At 40.4% G+C, this 16,078-nt stretch overlaps 1 long non-coding RNA gene across 1 annotated transcript in view; it reads left to right on the top strand.

The window, feature by feature from the left end:
* The window catches only part of LOC144581758 (uncharacterized), a 32,525-nt gene extending 17,308 nt beyond the window's left edge, over positions 1-15,217 (top strand). Inside the window, exon 2 of the long non-coding RNA XR_013532970.1 lies at positions 474-15,217. This is a non-coding gene — a long non-coding RNA (uncharacterized LOC144581758). The remainder of the gene's footprint in view (positions 1-473) is intronic.
* Positions 15,218-16,078: the final 861 nt, after the last annotated feature.

Raw genomic sequence — 16,078 nt, 5'->3', positions numbered from 1 at the left:
TGTCTCCGCAAAACCACTGTAGGTAGCCACGTTAACATCTCTACTGTGGCCCTACTGTATGGCCTCTTTAGAAACTCAGACTCAATTGGGCATTTATAAACCTTAGGAGTAATTTAGGCAGCTATGAGCAACTCCCTTTAGGGTACCATGTTGATAAGTAAAAATTCCATTACATCCCTGGTCAGTTTTTTTTCCATCTTAAAGTTACAACTGGTTATTTTCTTTAAAGTTTAAAGGTACATATTTTTAATTTTAAAAGTAATGTATGTTTATTACAAACAACTAGAAAATTTAGAAAAATATTCGAGAGAAAATTCACCCATAATTTAATTATTCATGGTGATGTTTCCCTATCATTTTTTTCTATTTATTTATTTATTTATTTATTTTTTACCTGTTCTATTTCTCCTTTATCTCAAACAAGTGTTTCTGTAGTATTACTGATTTTCTTTTTTTTTTTTTTTCTGAGACAGGGTCTTGCTTTGTCGCCCAGACTGGAGTGTAGTGCTGTGATCTCAGCTCACTGCAACCTCCACCTCCAGGAGTCAAGCAATTCTTGTGCCTCAGCCTCCCAAGTAGCTGGGATTACAGGTTTGTGCCACCATGCCTGGCTACTTTTTGTAATTTTAGTAGAGACAGGGTTTTGCCATGTTGACCAGACTAGTCTCAAACTCCTGAGCTCAGGTGATCTGCCTGCTTCAGCCTCCCAAAGTGCTAGGATTATAGGCATGAGCCACCTTGGAGTACTATTGAATCTGTTGACCTTTCTACAGAAACCCAAATATAATCTGCTTCTATTTGTAAAACCTGGCTTTGTTTCAGGGGTACTATTTTTTCTATGCTCCATCTCCCTCTTCACTCTCAACCCTGAAATTTCTGATACAGGCTGAGAGTATTAGAGTCTGGAGTAAATGACCATCTCTAGAAGTGACAGACATTGCTTCTAAGTGAAAAACATTTCCTTCGATCATGCATTTACTTTACTAGACCTCTGAAGAAGCCCAGTGGTGAAGTTATCATTACTAGTCTTTTCTAGAACCAGCAATAACTTTCAGGTAATTTTTCTCCTGCTACATTCTGCCTGTAAGTGGTATGCACAAATCATTTAATGTGGCAGTAGATCATAACATTTTAATTTTTAAACTCAGCTACAGAATTGTCAAGTGGTTAATAAACCAAAGTTTTTTGTCAATTTGGCCTGGATTAAGCTCCAGTTTGTCACATTTACCAGCTGTGAGATCTTTTTCAAGCCATACTGATGGTGAAAGCATAGACAGCTGTGCAGTCTTACAGAGGACAGTGTATCTCTCCAAGACATAGTCTGGTTTGTTAAAAATGGAGATAATAATAGGATTCCATCAATCATGGTGCATTTTGTGAGGGTTAAGTGAGATGATGATACAGAGGTTATGAGCACAGACTCTGGACCCAGTCTGCCTGGATTTGAGTCCCACCCCTGCTACTTACTGGCAGTATAATCTTGGGCAGGTTTCTAGAACTCCCTGAGTTTCTGACTGCTGTGTTAAATGGGACAATGACAGTTCCTATTTTGAAGAGTTGCTGTGAGAAATAAATGTTAATGCATGTAATACATGTAAAACACTCACAGTAAGGACTAGCTCATGGTAAGTGCTCCACTGATGCTAGTTGTTGTTGCTATTTTATTTTTATTTTTTTGCGTTTATAAAGCCAGGCCCATAGTAAGCTCTCGGCAGATTGTTTGTTCTTATGACTTGTCCAGACTTGTCAGTGTCCTTTGTCCTCTTTTTTTGGATAGTTTACCTTATTAGGATAAATAAATAGGGGCTTGCCTTAAAGTGAACACTGGCAGCCTTTGAAATTTGCAAGTCGAGAAGAGTAGCTGTTATCAACTCTTCACAAGATCAAATAGATTTTTTATTTTCTCCACTTACTCTCCATCAGCTAGAAAAAGAAGGGCACACTCTTTCCAGTGTCCATGCAACAACAGAGAACCATCTCCTGGAGAAGGAGGACAAGAGCCTGAACACCCAGACCCAAAAAGATACTTAACCTCATCATTTCTATTTCAATAGAAATAAAACATTTATGCTTAATTTTTTTCCTTCCTTTTTTTCCCTCCCTCTCTTGCCTTAATTTTTTTCCTTCTCAGAAAAAAAAGAGCTTAGAATTTTCAGCAATTCCAGTTTGAGAAAGTTTTTTCTGAAGAAAATAGAAAATATTTGCTGCTTGAATGCAAATTTCTTATGCATGAAATTTACTATAAAACTATATTGCTTGCTGAGGAACGCATTTAATTCAGAACCTGCATGCTGAAAAAACTGGGGGCATCTGATGATAACAAATGATAATTTTGGGGCAAATAATTCTGGTGTTGTTTTTCATTTGTTGTTGTTGTTGTTTCTTTTGAGACAGTCCCACTCTGTCACCCAGGCTGGAGTGCAGTTCCACAATTTTGGTTCATTGCAACCTCTGCCTCCTGGGTTCAAGGGATTCTCATTTCTCAGTCTACCTGAGTAGCTGGGACTACAGGTGCATGCCACCACACCTGGCTAATTTAAAAAAATTTTTTTAGTAGATATGGGGTTTCCCCATGTTGGCCAATCTGGTCTCAAACTCCTGACCTCAGGTGATTCGCCAGCCTTGGCTTCCCAAAGTGCCAAGATAACAGGCATGAGTCATTGCACCCAGCCTTTTGCTGTAGATTTGATAGGATATTGGTATTTAACGGAAGGAACAAAAATACGGTAGTTGATCATTGTTCATGACATTCATTTGTATCTATACTGTACATCATGCATCGTACACAAATAAACTATAACTACAGGAGTTGATCTGAACAGTTAGCCCAGTTAGTGCAGAGTAGGTCTTTTTCTCTGAAGTAATGTGAAAAAGGATTTCATTGTATTTCATTTCAGAAATAGAATTTGTGATGGATTAGACAAGTGCTGGGCTGTAGCTTTTATTTTTAATAATTTTTATTCAATTTCTGCCATGTGCCAGCTGCTTTCACAAATGCCATTTTGCCACATAGTCTATGAAAAAAGAATTAGTTATGCAAATTAATAATATAAAAAGAAGTGTAGGGAACATATTAAGTCTCTATCGGGGGGATATTACTCCTATATGTCTTAAAATAAATGCATATTTTTCTTACATATTATTAAAATTCAGAATTTAGTATTTCAGATTTGTGTACTGGACTTTAACATATTATCACTGGCAGTAATTTCTTATGGTCATATACATCTAGATAAATATGTTCCAAGCACAGGTCAAGCCCCAGTTTTACCATGTACTAACCAAACCTCATTTTCCTATTTATAAGACTAGAATACTAATGCCTACGATCAGGGTTATTTTCAGGATTATGGTACATAATATATGCAAAAACCAACCTGTAAGGTGATATACAAGTGTTAGCTATCATAAATAATCAAAGATTTAAAATATTATCAGCTTGAACTAGCTGTTTGAATCAAATACTTGTTGTTGTTGTTGTTGTTGTTGTTTAAGACAGAATCTCACTCTGTCATCAGACTGGAATGCAGTGGTGCAATCTTGGCTCACTGCAACGTCCGCCTTCCAGGTTCAGGCGATCCTCCTGCCTAAGCCTCCTGAGTCGTTGGGACTACAGGCACATGCCACCACGCCCAGCTGATTTTTTGTATTTTTAGTAGAGATGGAGTTTCACCATATTGACCAAGATGGTCTCCATCTCTTGACCTCGTGATCCGCCTGCCTCCCAAAGTGCTGGGATTACAGGCACAAGTCACTGTGCCTGGCCAAATCAAATACTTTTTATCTACCCTGAACCTTAGTTACAGATTGAATGTGTACCAAGTACATTTCACTGAGTATGGAGATTCTCATTAACATTCAATATCTCTTTTTGGGCAAGACTATTAATAAGAAGAGAAGAACTGGGCATATAGATATTTAAGTTAATACTAACATAGGAAACTACATTTGGTAATAACACATAGTAAGAGAAAAAATAAAGAATAAGATATTATAAGTACTTACTCTAAATCTATTTTGGCTCAGTACTCCCACAGCTTAAAAATGTTATTTTTTCCCATTCTTTTCTTCACTATTAGGAAGCAGCATCCAGGCAATCCCTACACCAGGATGGCATGGCTAAGGGAAGGAGGGAGGGCTATGAAATTCTAGTTGCATTCCACTGTCGTAAGTCAGACATCTGCTATGAGAGGTGGTGAAGCAGACTGGCTAAGCTCATGGAATCAGACCGTGCTTTACTAACCTTGGGCAAATTATCCTGTCCCAGACTCTAGTTATTCACCTGTAAAATGGAAATGATGTAGCACCTTTTTCTAAGATGAAGTTAAGGATCACATGACAAATAAAGCTACACTTTTCAAACTTTGATATGTACCCAAATCACCTGCGGATCCCATTAAAATGAAGATTTTGATACAGTAAGTGTGGGTGGGGCCTGAGAATCTACATGTCTACAAGCTAGCATAGAAAACCACCACTGCCACCACCAAAACCCGGTGGGTCTAATACCCCACTTTCCTGATCTCAGATGTTGGAGAAGGAAGTCTTCTCTCCTGTGTAGGCTACAGGAGAAATCTATAGATGCTCAAGTGGCTTCCAGGCCTATTACATGGTTTTCATTTTTTTGAAATATTAAAATATATTTTTCTAATTTTTTTTTTTTAGACAGTGTCTCACTCTGTTGCCCAGGCTGAAGTGTAGTGGTGCGATCTTGGCTCACTGCAACCTCCACCTCCCAGGTTCAAGTGATTCTCGTGCCCCAGCCACTTGAGTAGCTGGGATCACAGGTGCGTGCCACCATACCTGGCTAATTTTTGTATTTTTCATAGGGACAGGGTTTCACCATGTTGGCAAGGCTGGTCTTGAACTCCTGACCTCAAGTGATCCACCTGCCTCAGCCTCCCAAAGTGCTGGGATTACAGGTGTGAGCCACCACGCCTGGCCTGATATTTTTCCATTTATATTTGTGAAGAAGAAGAAAGCAATCCAGAGTGGTATAAAAAATAATTTAAATATCACCTCCCTCCAATTTCATTGCCCAGAGTCAGCAATAACTGAAATATATATATTTCAGCTTATAGTTTTCTATTGCTGTATAAAAAATTATCAAAAGTCCACCAATTCAATTGGATCCTCTGCTTAGAGTCTCACAAGGCTGAAATCAAGGTGTTAGCTAGGCTCTTATCTGGAGGCTCTGGGGAAAAATCCACCTCCAATCTCTTTGAGGTTGTTAATTATTTTGTGGTTATAGGATGAATGCTCTTGTTGTCTGGGGGTCGCTGTCAGTTCTTCGAGATCAGATCCTTTCCATGTGGTCCCTTCCATCTCTTCATTTTCAAGCCAGTCAGGCACACTGAGTCCTTTTTGTGCTTTGAATTTCTGATGTTCCCTTTTGCTATGAGGTCTGCTACGAAAGGCTCGTGGGTTTAGGTAAGGCTCACCAGGTCAGGCTCACCTGATAAGCTCCCTTGTGATGAACTCAAAGCCAACTGGTTAGTAACTTAATTACATTGCAAAATCCATTTTCTAGTAATGTAACATAATTACAAGTATGTCAGAGAACAGAGATCATGGGGACATCTTAGAATTCTGCCTACCACATTTAAAATATGAAATTATGCAATACTTATTGTTCTGAAAGCCTTTCTTCTCTTCCATGCTATGCAGATGTTTCTCATACATAAAACCTTTTTAATTGCCTTTTTAGTACTGAATAATATTCTTTTGCAAAGGTCTATCATAATTTAACAATCTCTCTACTGATGTCTGTTTAAATTATTCCCATTTCTATATTATAAACATTGCTGTCATATCAAGACTACTGCTGTACCTTGACTAATTATCTCTTTAAGATAAATGCTAGTTGAGGAAAGGTGTACGCATTTAAAATATTGGTGTAATTTTCAGTCTGCCCCCTGGAAAAGTTGCATCAACTTACATTCCTGTTAACAGTTTATTAACATTTTGGAAGGCTGAGGCAAGTGGATCACCTGAGGTCAGGAATTTGAGACCAGTCTGGCTAACATGGTAAAACCCCATCTCTACTAGAAATACAAAAAATATTAGCTGGGTATGGTGGCGGGCACCTGTAATCCCACTTACTTGGGAGGCTGAGGCAGGAGAGTCACTTGAGGTTGCAGTGAGCTGAAATTGCACCATTGCATTTCAGCCTGGGCAACAAAAGCAAAACTCCTCAAAAAACAAAACAGAACAGCAGCAAAAAACCAGTTTATTAAGATTACTTATTTCCCTACATACGCTCTTGCCAACACTGGATTCCAAAAAAATTCTTTTAATCTTTGCTAATATAGAGAAGAGGCATATCCTTTTCTCTACATATTATTTCTTGATTATTTGTGGGGTTACACATCTCTCCTTGTTTTTATTATTTCTGGCCACTTTGGCTTCTGTAATGGAAAATGGGGGCTTACTTTCTACCACTACTTGCCTGCATTAAATGGCCATTCAGATGTTGGGTAGCCCACCCCAAAAAGACAAATATCCTTTCTACATTTTTTCTATTGCAATGTTTTTACTTATTTGTTAGATTTTTAAAAAATATTGAGGGTATCACTACTCTGCAATATGTGTTACACATATCTTTCCTTTTACTTTTTCTTTTTCAATCTTATTTATATCCTAGATATTTTAGTGGCAAAGAAACCTTTTAAGAAAAGTGAGTACAACCAGTTATTTCCTGCAGAATCCAGTAATCCACATGGCATTGTTACTTAATCAAACAAACCCTGCTGTCCTGGTCACAGTCAATTTAACTAAGGAGTCTGTTTATAGAAAAAGGTGGTTTGTTACAGCAAGATTCTTTGCTTTTGCTTTTCTTTGTTTTCTACATAACAAGGTTACAGCATGCTGAATGATAGAAAATTCACCCAAGTTCCTTCTTCTAGAAGTTAAAGATGTTAGTTGAACAGAAGAATATGGGTCATTCAAGCTTGGGTTCCAGTCTTGAGGGTTGAGTTATTCCTCTGAAGCTCCTAGAAGCCTGCAACCCAAGAGTGGAACACCTAGGGCCTAAAAGGGGAGTGTGGCTGATGAGGAATTTCTTATCTGAGCCCACCTTCTTTTTTTTGTTTACTTTTTTGAGATTGGTCACCCAGGCTGGAGTGCAATGGCATGATACCAGCTCACTGCAACCTCCACCTCCTGGGTTCAAGTGATCCTCCTGCCTCAGCCTTCCAAGTAGTTGGGATTGCAGGCATGAGCCGCCTCACCTGGCTAATTTTGTATTTTTTAGTAGAGACAGGATTTTGCCATGTTGGCCATACTGGTCTTGAACTCTTGACCTCCAGAGATCAGCCTGGCCCGGTCTCCCTAAGTGCTGGAATTACAGGTGTGAGCCACTGTACCCAGCTGAAACTAAGATTTTACTTTCTTATTTTATTTTTTTTGGAGATAGGGTCTTGCTTTGTCACCCAGACTGGAGTGTAGTGGTGCGACCTTGGCTCACTGCAATTTCTGCTTCCCGGGTTCAAGTGATTTTCATGCCTCAGACTCTCAAGTAGCTGGGACTATAGTTGCTATCATGCCTGGGTAATTTTTTGTATTTTTAGTAGAGATGGTGTGTACTACGTTGGCCACGCTGGACTCTAACTCCGGAGCTCAGGCAGTCCACCCACCATGGCCTCCCAAAGTGCTGGGATTAGAGATGTGAGGCATTGCGCCCAGCAAATGACTTTTTTTTTTTTTGAGACAAAGTCTTGCTCTGTCACCCATGTTGGAGTACAATGGCAAGATCTTCTGAGCCCACATTCGTATGTAACTTTGTAATAAACCTTCATAATAGAAGTGATTTGTGAGTGTGGCTTCCCGCCCCCCCCCCAGTGTAGTTAAGAGCTTTCATCATTATAAACCTCTTACTGCTTAAACAATTTAAAATAAATAGTGATGTAACATGGGTAATTATTTCAAATGTCTATTATTACAGATATTCCTTGATAGCCAGTTTTAGAATTTGTTAGTCATTGCATTTGCCAAAAAAGTTCTTCCTCAGTGCTTACCCTAGCATGTTCTTGCTTAACTAGTTCCCTCTTGTATCAGGGAATACTATTTTTTGCTATAGTGAACCACAATCCTTCTTCTTGGCCAGCCTCCCTATATGGGGTTAAAATTCTTCCTTTTTCAGAAAGACTCAGTATGAGTATTTGCAAAGCTCTGAAGAGATGTAGTTGAACCTTATATATGCCTTAGCTCAAGAAGCGAGTGTGGTGCCAAAAGAAATTAATTTCCATATAAAGCCAGGAAGACAGGCTGGGCTCATAAAGATAACCAGAACATGTTTTCCAAAAGACTCAGTGGGCAAGTAAATCCATATTTCCAAATCAATACTTTTCAAAGCTCATAGAGAAAAATAAATAATGTTTTCAGGGTAACATGGTTTTCTAAATTTACTACTTACAATTAAGGCCTGTAAGTAGCCCCCAGTGGCTGCTTCACAAAATTCCTTTGTGTGTTCTCACCAGCTTTATTCTAAACTAGTGCACAGTAATCCTTTCTTCTCTAGTTTTGTCAAGAGAGACACATGGGTAGAAAATTCCCTTTGACATTTTTTCTGCATTGGAAAGATCCACTTCTCAATAGTGGGTGAACAATTTAAACAGAACATTTTCCCACCAGTGGGTTGATCTCTAAAATACTAAGCTACAGTTCCTTGTTGGGCACTCTAGTGATAAAATATGCAGAAAAGAGCTGTCTATGTGTACCAAATAGACAAACTGAAATTATATGTCCTCATCTAGGCTAAAATTTGATTGATTGGCCTTTTTAGTAGATTGTTAGTGAAGATAGAGGCCCTTGGAGGTGGCATGTTTGAATGTAATTGTGTGTACATGTGCGTGTGTGTAATATTTTTCATGCTATGCATAATTTTGACTAATGATTTATTTGAGTTGCTATAACCCCTTTCTCCTACTCATTGAAAATAATTGGACTCTTTGTTCATTTGACTTTTACTCTCAGAAAATGAGTCAGGGAGAGGTAGAGAAGTAACTTACAAGGAATTTACAAGAGTGGGCAGAAGAAATTTAATTTTAGCTTTGAAAATATTAGCTTTGAATTTTAGCAGAACTCAACCGGCCCTCCATGTCACAAGGTAAGAGGAGTGACTCTTGTCCCAGGTACAAGTGTGTTCCCTACTGGGGAAGCCATGCTGGGGATGTGGATGAACTGGGAGAAGTCATGCATAGAAGACAACAGAGAACAGCACATTTGATGGGTCTTTGGCTGGACTTTTTTGTAATCAGGCAAAGCCAAAATGATTCTCTAAGAACCAAGTATGGTATCACCCAAGCTTTGCTATCGTGTCTCCTTTGCCTGTTTTTAGTACTTATTTTAATGTACGTTTCCTATAAAATTGCCCATGTATGTGGTTCTAGTTTTAGCATTTTATCTCCTCCTACTTGCCTATGCTTCTGCCCCAGCTCAGTCATTCCTTCTAATAGTGCCCTTATTATTCCCTCTTCTCCTGCCTCTTTTCCCACCTTGTTTCTCTCCATGTCTTTCAAACAGGTCTAATGCTGAGCAAACTTGTAAAATTTCAATCTTTCAGCCCTTCAGACCTGAATTGTTTTCTATTCTTTTCTTTTTTTAGACAGTCTTACTCAGTTGCCAGGTTGGAGTCCAGTGGTGTGAACTTGGCTCACTGCAACCTCCGCCTCCTGGGTTCAAGTGATTCTCCTGTCTCAGCTTCCCAAGTAGCTGGGACTAAAGGCGTGTGCCACCACGCCCTGCTAACTTTTTTATTTTTAGTAGAGACAAGGTTTCACCATGTTGACCAGGATGGTCTCGAGCTTTTGACCTTGTGATCCACCCTCCTCGGCCTCCCAAAGTGCTGGGATTACAGGCATGATCCACTGCACCCGGCCTGGTTCCACTTTTCTATTCCTCAGTGTTATTGCTTTTTTTCCACCAAAATAAAACCTTTTCTTTTTCTTTGCAATTTATTTGCTCCAAATATTATTTTCCTGGGACAAATCTCAGTTTAACAGCTACCAAAGTGTTTATAAAGTCATGAAACACTGAAGTAAACTTCCTGGACTGGCTAAGGTTCTAGAGACTTCCATGTGTCTTATGATCCTATTTCCTCTATTTTTTATATAATTTCTTGAAACAGTGGGGATGTAGCTGTGAGAAGCACTTTACTTACTCTTTCAGGGCCTGGAGAGCTCAGACCCTTCTGAGAGGAAGAAGGCATCTGGGTGACAAATACTGGAACTGGGTCTCAGGAAGCAACAAAGTTGGACCAGAAGTCCAGGCAGACCCAAAGAGCAGGAGAGGGCTGGCTGCTGGAACAAGGTGCCTTGTAGCTCTGCAGAGACCTGGGCCCAAAGATAGAGTTCTCAAACTGGGGAAATGGCATATAACAGCCAATATCTGATGGGATTCAGGTGCCGTTGTCTAAAAAGTCAAGATTTACGATGTTAATCTAGAAAATTGACAGATGTTGGCCAGGTATTGTGAATTTCTCAGCAGTTTTGGGACTGTGATCAGAGAAAGTTTGTTCTGGCCACACTCAGTGCCTCTAGATACTCTGCAGAGACCCTAGTTCATAGGTGGCTTTCAAAACTCACCTTGATATCCCCATTCCAGAAAGCTGTTCCTGACCTCTCAATTAGGAGAGCAGTGCCCATCCTAGTGCTTCTTCCATGGAAACTTGTCTGTGAGTGCCTTCATTAAATGGACTTGTGGTGGCCTTTTCATCTGACTTTCTTTCTAGGCTATTTCAGCCTGAGGACGCAGACTGTGCGCTTAAACTCTGTCCACTGTGCTGATCACATCCCTGGCCCAGAGTGGATGCTTAGCAAATGTTTGCAGAACAAATGAATACAAGAATGATGCCCTTTAGGACGGCAGACAAAGGAAAGTTTGAGCCACTGCAACGCTAGACCTCAGAAGAAAGTTCTGCTACCAAAACAGAAAAATGTGTTTTTCAACTCAAATTGTGTTTTAGGGCCTTCTTACTATTAATGGAGATCAACAGGTTGTAGAGAGCTGCATTATCAGCAGATGAGAAGTAAAGGAGGAGGGAGAAACTGACTCATTCCTTTGAGCTGGCAAAGTATACAATATACCCCAGACAATGGGGAGAAATCATCCATCTGTCCATGGAAATCAGTGAAACAAAAGGGGTCTGGGTGACACCCTCACTTCCCTCCTGTGCCTACTCTGGCTCTCAGTCTATTTGTATTCACCAAGGCTCTATATTTGGGGACTTTTGTGCTGGGCTCCTCCCTGTTTTTCTGGGACAATAAAACCAGGGAAGAAATACTGGAATAGGTTCTGGGGTGTGCTATTCTGTGTGAGCCATGGGAGTGCATGGGGACATTTGGAAGTTTACGGAAATTGAATGCAAAGTATGAAGAGTTGAATTGGAAACGGAGTAGGTTGGGACAGGTGACTTCGGCTTTTCTCTTAAGCCTTTCTATATTATTTGAATTTCTAAAAGTATCCGCATAAATTACTTTGATAAAATAAAAATTCTTATTTTTCTTCCTTCTTTTTTTTTTGACATGGAGTCTCGCTCTGTTGCCCAGGCTGGAGTGCAATGGCATGATTTCGGTTCACTGCAACCTCTCCCTCCTGGGTTCAAACAATTCTTCTGCCTCAGCCTCCTTGAGTAGCTGGGATTACAGGTGTACGTCACCATGCCTGGCTAATTTTTGTATTTTTAGTAGAGATGGGGTTTCACCATCTTGACCAGGCTGGTCTCGAACTCCTGACCTTGTGATCTGCTCACCTCGGCCTCCCAAAGTGCTGGGATTACAGGCGTGAGCCACTGCACCCGGCCAGAAGCGCTCATTTTTTAAGACAACAACTAAGAGTCAGATGGAGCTAGCAGTCTTGGGGCCTGCGGGGCAGTGGGTTGGCTCCTTAATGAGGCTACTGCTGCACTGGCAAGATGAGCTGGGCCCGGTATGAGAGAATGCTTGCTCAGGATTCCTGGATTCAGTTATTCACAGTCCAGCCTCTGCTCTCCACCTCAGTCATTGTTCCAGTGTCTCAACTTTATTAGCTGCCAGCCCTGTGCCCCATTTACCTTCTTCATGATTTGTGCACTTAGCTTCTGATCTCAACTTCTTTTCCAGTGACATTTCATTTCTCATCCTAGATCCTAAAGTATTCATGGTCAGTTTCTAAAGTAATACCCTTTCTGACTTGACTTGTCCCCAGGTTACCTGTTCCAGACGCTTCCCTGAGGAGATGCTCTCTCCTGGCTTATGTCAGTTCTTGCAGAAGTACCTATACAGCTGAAATGACCTACAAAAGGCCTGAATAGAGTTGATAACAAGCCGTAAAACCAGGGCTGAACCCCTGCAGTCATACCAACATTCCTTTCAAGACCTGACTCATCCTTTTCCTGCCTGGGTCATTGTGTTAGTTACAGAGACTTTCTGAGGCTTGATTTCTTTATCTGCATGTGGAAGATACTAATAGTACTTACCCCTTAATAAAAGTTCAATATCTCTTTGGCTAGAGTCACACAAAGCAAAAAAGCATTCAAAATCACCACTGTAGCAGAAGTGTGATCTCAAATATGCAGCAACAACAACAAAGTATGGCTTCTTTCTCCTATACCTGGTCTATTTTCAGCAAAGATCATCTTCACTCAACCACCCTTATCCCAAGGGGTGACAAGTGCAGTTTTAGTCGCGCCAGAATTTTATAAAGAAAATCATGTCTTTAGGTAAATTCTTTATCTCTTTTGGATAAAGTGTTCAGTCTATCAGGTTTCTGCTCACTCTGTTTCTCTTCAAGATGACCTCTGAATGTGAGGCTTAAGTGACCTTAGAAGGACAGAGGAGACTGGGAGTTCTTGGCATCCTTTTGACATTGCTGGTCTCTGCTGAGTCGTGGCTGGACTCATGACCACTGGGAGGGACTGGTGCCATTCTGCGGTGTCCTGCTGGTATCTGAACTGAAGCGGACAACTGGTATAATGCATGGACTATTCTTATCCTTGCTGATGTGACCTTGCCTTTTTAGTGCTGCAGAGGTCTAGTGTGACTCTTCTAGCTCTTTTGTTTTTTTTTTCTTTGAGACAGTTGCACTTCATCACCCAGGATGGAGTGCAGTGGTGCCATCTACTTTGACCTCCGCCTCCTGGGTTCAAGTGATTCTCTTGCCTCAGCCTCCCAAGTAGCTGGGATTACAGGCATGTGCCACCATGCCTGGCTAATGTTTTTTTGTATTTTTAGTAGAGATGGGGTTTCACCATGTTGGCCAGGCTGATCTTGAACTCCTGACCTCAAGTGATCCACCCCAGTTGGCCTCCCAAAATGCTGAGATTACATGTGTGAGTCACTGTGCCCAGCCTCTCCTAGCTCTTCGAAGAGAAAGTCTGCCCTGCAGGTGAGCCCTGATTTGTGGTATTTGTGGACTTTTGTGATGTAAACATTCTCGCCTTGGCATTTCAAGCTACCAATGTGGTGTCACCAAATGTGAAGTTGGAAAAAGATCTGCCTTACAGGTACAAGAGATGTGTATAAGCTCAAGAACATAGATAATATGTAAAATGTAGTATAGTTTCTTTGGAGTAACAATTTTGAATATTTCTTGTCTTTGTTTTTAATAGAACTAATTTAAGTGTAAGTTGAAATATCTTTGTTTTTAGTTAGTGCTTTGTTTAACAACTGTCTTGCAAAGTTTCTTATAATTTAATAGGCAGGACTCTGGCTCACCGCTGACAGGTCACCTCATCTTTGCCAAGACATCTTCTAGCAAGCTCCTAATCAGGCCCTCAACTAAGATCCATGTTCTTTGGGTGGATTGGTAGAGCGAAGTTTAGGCCCACCCTTTGCTATTCACAAGCTGATGCAGAGGCAACAAGAGACACCACATGCTCTGAATTACTGAAAAGGAAGGGGGGCAGAAACTTCTCTGTCCATGGCATTAACCTTGACTCATATAACTCACTTCCCCACCCGTGGAATCTGTCAAATAGGCAGAACATCAAATTCCCTTAGACTCTTGAAGAAAACTCACTCAATGGTCAGTTCACAAAAGCCCATTTCACCAAATGAGAAATTCACTAAATTTAGTTTTATTTGGCCAGTTTTCCTAATAGCATTTTAAAGAAGAATGTCAAATTTGGTCTCCTGTAGCAGTCAGCTGTGTGGCCCTTTCTCTGGAGTTTCAGCCACTTTCTTCTCCACTCTGCAGGTTCCACAGCCCAACCTGTTTCTTAGAACCACTTGGCAGTCAAAGGAGAAAACGTGATTGCTCTAGGTCTCCACTGGATGCTCTTCATTCTTCATTTGACTTCCTTTTGTTAAACAAGACAAATCAAAATAGAGAATGGCTGGCAAAAATAACAAGCCCAAGGGAGTTCTGGAGATTAACATGAGCACCAGACATTGCTCACAGCACTGGTCTCTGTTTATAGAGCTGTAGTCTCTTTACTCATCTTTGTGTTTTAAGATGTTGGGCTCAAGTATCTGGGCTTGCAGGTATTGAGAAACTACTGAAGGTGTAAGTAGAGGAATGACAAGTTTGGATCTGCTTTAGCCACTGAACTATGGTAATAATATGTGAAAAGGACCAAAAAAGGGAATTTGTAAGCAGAGAATCCAGTTAAGAGTTCATTAGAACTCAGATGAGAGATAACAGTCTGAACTCCAGTAATGGAAGTGATGGAATGGTAAGAGCTTTTTCCTGGCTACCCTAACATAGTGGACTCCCCCTTTACTCTCTATCACTGTGCCATTTTTGTGGAAACTTATAAATTTATATACTTACTATCATCTGCTTTCTCACTAGACTGGAAGCTTCCTGAGGGTAGAGTTTAGATCTGTTTTGTTTCCCAAAGTATTCTCATCGCCCAGCATAGTGTCTGGTACATAGCATGCACTCCACAAAAACTGGGAAAGAAAGTGGAATTGAGAAGACAGAAAAGATTTTCACCAGTGGGACCAAGGTTAGTTTTGTTTTATAGTAAGGGAAAAATGCTCATAGAGAAGAAGGAGTGAAAAGGCAGAGGAGAGACAATAAGAGACGGCACAGACTCCAGGAGAAGCAGGAGTAAACAGGATAAGGACAAAAGCAGCAGAATTAGCTTTGCCTAGGGGGCTCCTCTGCTTCTGACATGGGAGGAAAGGAAGAATGGATATGTATATGACATTGATTGGATTTCAGGTTATAAAAGTGATGGTCTATGTTTCCTGGAGATGTGGTAGGCACAGTTATTAACTGAGAGAAAGAGAGAAAAGGAAGAGAAAGAGGAAGAGGAAAGAAAGGGAGGAGGAGGAAGAAAAGAGGAAGAGGAATTAAAAGTTAAGGAGGTGGTGACAATTTAACAGAAATTACTTTAAGGAAGGAAATAAGTTGGTGACCGAAATGCCTGAAAAGATTTCTCCAAAAAAGACCAGCTGAGGAATAGTGTGACTAAATTAGCTTATCTCCATATCTCATAGGTGAGTGACAGGGAAGTGGAAAGAGAAGATGGGAGGTTGACTGTGATGGGGATTTGCAGGCCATTCTCTCCTATCTCTCCTTCACTTAGTCATGCATCTCATTGCAATAAAGGGAAAGATTTCAGGACTCCTGGGATGGGTTTAGATGAATCACTCATCTCTCCAGCTGTTAATAGTTTTGAATGTGTTAGATAGGACACAGACATCACAAACAGTCCCTCAGCGTTTTGCTTCTCTGGAGAGGGTCTCACCAAGCAGTTGGAGCTTGACTTACCCTGCTGTGCCCTAGATCTGTAAGGTAACCATGTCCTTTACTACAACTTTGTCTAGCAAGGGAGCAGTGTCTATCTTAAAAATCTTACTGATATCCAAATATCTTTAGCACTTAGATGACTGCCTTCTATATGAGGAAGTACATAAATTAAGACTTTGATAGACCTGGGTTTGATTCCTGCCTTTGGCATGTAGGAGTTTTGTGAATAAATTAGCAAACCTTTTCAAGCCTTCATTATTCAGAGTAAAATGGAGAAAGTCACTGGAACAGTAAAAGGATTAAATGAGGTGATGTGTGTAATTTATCCAGTAAAATGCATAGCACAAAGTAGATACTCAATAAAGATTTTGTCACCCACCTCCCTACTTCTTTCTCTCCTTTC

The sequence above is a fragment of the Callithrix jacchus genome, chromosome 1, assembly GCF_049354715.1.
Source record: "Callithrix jacchus isolate 240 chromosome 1, calJac240_pri, whole genome shotgun sequence".
NCBI classification, from domain to species: domain Eukaryota; kingdom Metazoa; phylum Chordata; class Mammalia; order Primates; family Cebidae; genus Callithrix; species Callithrix jacchus.
This window is presented reverse-complemented; position numbering and strand designations above follow the sequence as displayed.